Raw genomic sequence first — 7,204 nt, 5'->3', positions numbered from 1 at the left:
GAGAAGCATGGCCTTAAAGGAAGTTCTGCCGTTCAGTAATAAAATCATCACTCACTTCCCACGTACGATTCTCATTCCCGATTTAAAGGCGAGGAAACCAAGGCCCAGAGAGCAGCAGTCACTCACGCACGGCCACACCGTGAGCCAAAGGGCACCTCCCTTCCTAGCTCTGAGGCATGTGGCAGAGCCGAAAGGAAGCACGTTTGCCAGCCGGGAACCGGGGTTCCCCTACCTGTGCTTGGCAAATCAGGAGCTCTGCCAAGGTGAGACGCTTGGGCGGGCCCTCCTGGCTTCCGGTCCCATGATGCTGCGGTTTATCTATGCGTCTGTCTGAGTATTACTATAACGATCTTGCTTGTCTGTTCTTCAACCAGGTTGGGGTGAGGGTGGGCTAGGGTGCTGCCCTGTCGATCAGAGCTAAGGACATGGAAGGTCTAGAATAAATGGTAGCTGACATTTGTTGGCATGCATTAGGGTATCATCAGGCCCTATCCCAAGCGCTTTGCATGTATTAGTTCCTGTGACACAAGCCCCTGCGAGTGTATTGGTGTGATGCTCATCCCTTTACACATGAGGAAACTGAGGCGCAGGCAGTGAGCGTCGGCCCAGACCGTCTGCTCCGAGTCCACGCTCTTAGCTGACTGCCACTCAGTGCCCCAGAGCAGTCAGGGTTGGGCTTCTGCACCCTCGATGACATCTCGGTCTGGGTGTCTTTGTTCCTATTTGTTGATTTCCCTGTGCTGGGCACTGGATATACAGCAGAGATTGACTACAGCGATTGATCTCACGGTGCTCGCCTGTCGGGGCAGAGTGGGGGAGACGGGCGATGAGGACGAGAGGGATAAAGGATGAAGTTGGGGCCGGTGGCGGGTCCAGACCATGCTGGTCGTCTGAGCCAAGGGGCTGCTGGGTTGTATCTGAGGGCAGCGGGACCCCCTGCGGAGTGTCCCGGCACAGCCCCTCTGAGATCCCGACTGCGTGTAGGCTGCTTCTTGCCCGTAGGGAGTGGGTACCCCTCTCCAGAGTGGGTACCTTCCTTGCACTAGCCAGGCCTCACCCCAACTCTACAACTGACAAGTGACTGACTGTACTCTGCGGGTGCGCAGGCAAAGACCAGGCTTTAAGCTGGAGGTGGTCCGTCTGTTTTCTGTGCGCCCCCGCGGGGTCTCTGCGTGGCTCAGAGAGGCGGGTGGCTCTAAGACGTTGCCCCCCGGCACACTCCAGTGAAAGACCAGAAGAGTGCGCAAGGAGCAGAGGTGGACAATCAGCTCACGTCGCGGGACCCGGAGGGGACCCAAGAGCCCGAGCTCTGAGAGTCCCCAGAATGCCTCCTGCCCCCGAATTCCGCAGCTTCGGGAACTGCTCCCGCTCTCAAGCGGCCAGCTGGTGACCCCAATCCTTCTGCCACAGCAACCAGCCCTGGCTCTTGTTTTTCTAAGAATCCTCACAATCTCCTTTCCCATAAGTAGCGGCTGCGCCGCCCCCAGCGGGGTCACTGCGCCCGCGGCCTGGCGGTGCTGCCCAGGACCCCGGCCTCCCTCCTCTCCCTTTTTCCCTCCCACAGGAAAATCAGCCCCACTCGAAGTCATCCACCGGCTGCCCGGCCACAGCACAGAGACCACGAGCTCCCGGGAAAGGCGGGCGACTCCTGGGGGCCTGACCGTGCGCCCCAGCCCGTCTCCGACTCTGGAACTTTCTCCGTGTCTTGTGCCACTGACCCTTGGCCGCCTGCCCTCGGTGACCAGCACCAAGGATGGTCAGCATGGGAGGCACCGCCCCGTGGAGGCGCATTGAAATAAGTGGCTCAGCGCAGAATTCAGGAGGGCCTTCCGCTGGAATTGCAGTCCTGCGGCCAGGGGGCATTGTGGGAAGGCCTGGAAAAGGGCTGGGGGCAGGGGGAGGGGGTCAAAGTCCACGGTGTGGGCAGCGCTCCAGCCTCCGGAGGGAATACCCATCAGGCTCACCACCCCCAGCTGTGCAAAGGGGGACGAGGGAGGCTGGCCTCTGATCAAAGCCTCTACGTCCCCCATGATTCAGATTCTCGGAGGACCCAGCCCTCTGCGGTGGGGCGGGGGTGGGGCGGGTACCATGGGGAAGGGGAGGGTTATTCCCAGCACTTCCTGTCTCACAGCTCCTGGGCCCCGCCACGGGGCACATCTGGGCACCCCTCCCCGCCCACAGAGACTGGAGTCTGCTGGGAGTGACTAGCAGGTGCCAAGAGACCCCCAGGCCAAGGCAGAAGCTGATGGTGGGGTGGGGGGGACGGACTCTCATGGCTTCAAGGAGCTCGGGAGGGACCATCGCCTCAGTCAGGAGAGGGGATCAGGGAGGACTTCCCAGAGGAGGCATCACTGGAGTGGAGCCTTGAAGGCCAAGGATGAAAAACATCCCAAGCTGGGGGACAGGGATGGGGAGCGTCTGGGCTGCTTCAAGTGCCTATGTGTGTCATGTTTAGCCTTGAGCCAAGGGCCCTGGCTGGGGGTTGGGTGGGGCTTACGTCCAACTGAGACAAGGCTTTGACCTGCTGTGCCTGCCCGTGTCTGCTGACGGGCCATCTCTCACTCGCACAGCAGCCCGAGTAAGATCCAGCTGTAGGATTCGGCTCAAGAAGCCACCCCGACCCCTGGGCCTCAGTGCCCGCCGATCACAAACGCAGATCCTGGAGAGAGAACTCTGCCTGCAAAGGGTCGGAAACATGTCGCATCTAAAAACGGAGAGATGCCAGATCACAGCGCTCGGGGCCCTGAGATCTGGGGTTTTTGCGGCCCCAGATGGGTGCAGCTGGGGGTCGGGGCTGAGGGAGAGGCGGAGGATTGGGGCCTGCTGAGTGCGCTTACTCCGGGCGGGAGCAGGCTGAGGTGGGAGCAGGCAGCAGGCAGGCTTGAGGGTCTTGCGAGCAGAGGGCGCTGAGGCTGCCGGGAGCCCACAGTCGGTGCCGCCTCCTGCAGGAAGACGGCCCAGGCGCAGTGTTCGACACCCACTCAGCCCTCCTCTGCCCACCCAGCGACTCAGAGCGAGCGCAACACTCTCTCATGCTTGTGGAACCAGAAATGCTATTTACCGAGTCTCTGACCCCTCCAGTTTTGGGGGGAGGGGAGGGGACTTCAGCATGGAGTTGTTTTTAAAACGCGAATGAGTTACAGTAACAGCTCTCGGTGCCCAGCAAATGGCTCCAAAACTCAGTGGCTTAAATCAACAAACCTTTATTACCTCTCGTTAGTTTGCAGTTTGCCTGAGCCACTCTGCTGCTCTGGGTGGCTCAGCGGGGGGCGGGCCGGTGTAGGTGGGCCAGGCTGGGACACCTTGGCTCTGCTCCACGTGGGCTCTGATCCCGCAGCCGGCTGATCAAGGCTTGTCCTTGTGGTGAAAACGGCCTTCCAGAGGAGCCGGCGGAGGCGTGCAAGGCCCCTGGGTTTCATGGTGGTGAAACCCAGGCTCGGGACAGGCACACTTTGAACTGCCATACTCGATGGGCCACAGCAGCTTCAGTGGATGGGGAAATAGCCTGCAAGGCACGATGGGAGGAGCTATGCGTCGCATTGCACAGTCGCGGTTAAAGAGAGAGATGGGCTTTTTTTTTTTTTGCAATCGCTCTACCCACTTGCCGATTCTTCTAGCTTCTCTTCCCGAGTCGGGAGATCCTGATTCTCACTGGCCGCAGTGGACTGGAGCCAAGCAGCAGCCACCTTTAGGACAGGGTGTCCTCGCTCTGGCTTGTATGACCTCGCCAGGCCCACATCACTTGCGTCCATTACCCGCCTGGCCCCCCGAAGGTAAGCGGATTGGCAGCCTCTTCTCCTGACACTACCGACCCACGCTCACTAACCACCTCTGAGTCACCAGCATCTAAAGGAGACAGTCGAAGCTCCTCAGTGCGACCTTACAGGCGTTTCCCTGTGACCCTTCCAGGCCCGCCGCCTAGCTCTGCTGTACATCGCTGGCCCCGGCTTCTCCTGCCGCCCTAATCTCTTATCGTACGTCTGCAAACACGAGACACGTTCTTCGTGCACCTCAGCATCTATCTATCTGTCTTCTTCACAGGCTGGTCCCTCTGCTGGGCATGCTCTTCCCCTGCCTGGAGACATTCCTCATCCCCGGGGCCCAGGTTGACGAAATGTCTACAGTCTGGCCTCCCCCATTCCCACCTCCCCCATCCCGACTCAGCACAGAGAATTCTTCCTTCCTTTCTCTGCCGTGGAGAGTGCGGTAAATACAGCCCTCCCAGCCCTCTCATTGTCACTGTGAATGTGCCTGCTGCCCGGCCCTCTTTATCCCTCCAGGGAGCCTGCGAGTCCCACGTGGGCAAGGAGTGGAAAAGCAGGCTTCGGGGCCGGCCAGGCCGGGCTTCAGGTGCTGGCTCCACCGCCACGAGCCAGTGACCCGGGGCAAGTCGCCCGACGATCTCGCTGAGCCTCGGTTCCCCCATCTATGAAACAAATTTGCTATATCTCTACCTCGGGTGTTGTTCTGGGAGGCTTAATTGAGGTAACACACACAGAACGTCCTTAGTACGATGGGCCGGAACATAGTAGATGCTCAGGAAATGTTTCTGTGTCTTTCTCGACGATAAATAATATTTTTGTGCTTTGATCTATGTCGACTTCTTAATCACTTTACAAGAATGGGAGTGAGGGACACGAAACATGCCTGCAAAGCACTCGAAATTATTACCATTCCGGGATCAGAAGACAAAGATTAGTTGCCTGTCTCTGTCTCACAAACAAATTAATGGAATGGCAGCTTTTGGTGCAAAAAAAAAAACGATTCTTGTTGAAAGGATTAGATGTACTAAATCCAGCTAGAATATACTGTGATCTCGAGTGTGTGTGTGTGTGTGTGTGTGTGTGTTTTAAGCAAAGCTGCAATAATCATACACTTACAACTAATAAATTGGGCCCTTTAATTCCTCTGCCATAAGCCTTCGAAATATAATCTGTCATTTTAGACTTACAGAACATGATTTTTCATAATTATAATTCTCCAGCACACATTGCTACTTATAATTAAATTCACTTTTAAGAAATCCAAAGCGTATTTTTTGTGGATTATCTGTTCGCACAAAGTCATAATGGTAAAATGAATGTATAATCTGTTGAATAAATTTGGTTAGTTCTTATTCAAAAAACACACATCCTACTATTGATCAAAAGCCGAAAAGACAGATAAGATGAACGAAACACATATGATTTCTCAGCAACAGGCTTGAACAAAGGACGACTCTGAACACGTCTCTCCGCCCTGCTTCTCAGAAAGGGACGTAAGCCCCACGGAAGAAGGGATGTTTGAAACAGTTGAAAAATGCAGAAATGTTAAATTATGGCTCAATTATCAGCTGGAAATACACAGACCCCGCAATTTTGAAATAAAGGCCCCAGGCTGGATGAATGGGAAACAGACCTCGAAAGCCCCCAAATCAGTGAATATGTACAGGAGACATATATAGACCAATGACCTGAGACACAAAGGGAAAAAGATAAGCAGATATAAAAAATAAATAAATAAATAAAGCACAAAACGAGAACCTTGAACTCAGAGAAACAGGCATAGAGAACAGCCATTCCTGGTCTAACAGTACTGTTTTGAGCTTTTATTTTTTATTTTTTTTAGGCAAGGCAACCATTGGTTGACCTCGCAGATTGTAAGGACCTTGTCAGCTTATAATCCCTTATTATTATTATTATTTTACATTATTTTTTATGTCTACAGCACCTGGTCTTCCTAGGTGGTCTCCCATCCAAGTACTAGCCAGGCATGACCCCGCTTAGCTTCCGAGATCACACGAGATCGGCCTTGTTCAGGGTGGCATGGCCATAGACCCATTTTGATCTCCCAGTAAAGAACGGCCTAGAAGCGACATTGCGGTTTTACAGCCCTAGGCGTAGATGAGCTCATGCTTTATTACTCAAATTAAGATCAAGGCCTGACGCACCTCTCACGGCCATGTCCCTTCATGGGCTTTAAGAGAAGCAAACGCTTCTCAAAAATGGGATTTCGGGGATGACGGGAAATTTTCTGCCCGTCCACAGAAAGGTCCTCCCACGTTTACTCCTCCGCCTGAGGTCCAGGAGTTCCCAGCTAACACGACAACTGTTCCTGGGAGGGCGGCTTGAATGACACATGTGTGGCATGAGCCTGAGCCCCTATCGACAGCGACGTGAGAGAAAGGGCAGGCCCTGCACTAGGGGTAGCTAGCGGGAGTGATTTGTGGCAGAAGTGGGAGGAAGGTAATGAGGGCTCGTGTGTGTGTGTGTGTGTGTTGTGTGTGTGTGATGATAGTGATCAGTTAATCTGCAAGTGTTTCGCCTACTATGTGCAGTTTCTGCCTGGGCGCCAGGGTTGCAGCAGGGAGGATTCCACGTTCTGTTCTCATAAGGTACTGGTGGCATCCGGTAGGGGACAGTTTAGGGCTGGCATCTTGCCAGGGTCCGGAGAGCGGGGCCCGCCTTGCACATTTCATTAAAAGACTCCGGTGCCCCACCACCCGCACGAGGACAGATGCGGACGGGGGACACGGGCCGCCGTGCCCCTCTGAGCAAGGGCTCTTCTCTGAGGAGATGACAGGTGCCAGTTCCCTAGGTTCTTCTCTGGCCAATGTCAACATTCGGCAATTTTGGTGGCATTTCATGTGCTTATGGTCCAGGCAGGGCACAGGGAGGAAGTCGTGGCAGATTCAGGCAGGTGAGCCTGTAAAGACCAGGTCACCAAGCCGAGGCGACGTCAGCACCAAGGTTAGCATGAGCCTGGGGCCTAAAATGAGGTTGAGAACCAGACCAGAAATGTCACCGTGGCAACTTAGGGTCTCGTGAAAGGTTCTCCAGCTTGTGCTGTGGGAAAAGAGAGGCCGGAAGAAGGGAAGGCATCAGCCCAAGGTCACATGCAACTTAGAAGCCACGATAGGGCTAAAGACGTTGGCTTTTGGTTCCTGGTTTGTGCTTAGAACACATACACATAATATTATTTAAAAACCATGTCTGGCTGCCTCCCTCCCTAAAGTCAAGATAGGACCAGAATAGAGCTAGAGATACAATTGGACCGGGGTTAGACTCATTCTTGTTCCTGTCTTATTACCTTGCACCTGATGGCATTAATGAATAGTCATTGGATGGACAGGTACACAATGGGTGGATGAATAAGTGGATAGTGAGACAGACAGACAAACGAATCGAAGGATAGATGGGTGGCCGGCTTACTGGCTAGCTGGATA

At 54.5% G+C, this 7,204-nt stretch overlaps 1 pseudogene; it reads right to left on the bottom strand.

The window, feature by feature from the left end:
- Positions 1 to 5,697: 5,697 nt before the first annotated feature.
- LOC118611678 lies at positions 5,698 to 5,816 on the bottom strand (annotated as a pseudogene).
- Positions 5,817 to 7,204: the final 1,388 nt, after the last annotated feature.

This window comes from Rousettus aegyptiacus, unplaced genomic scaffold (assembly GCF_014176215.1).
Source record: "Rousettus aegyptiacus isolate mRouAeg1 unplaced genomic scaffold, mRouAeg1.p scaffold_m13_p_14, whole genome shotgun sequence".
Lineage (NCBI taxonomy): Eukaryota > Metazoa > Chordata > Mammalia > Chiroptera > Pteropodidae > Rousettus > Rousettus aegyptiacus.
The sequence above is the reverse complement of the archived record's forward strand: the minus strand, read 5'-3'. Positions and strand labels throughout refer to the sequence as shown.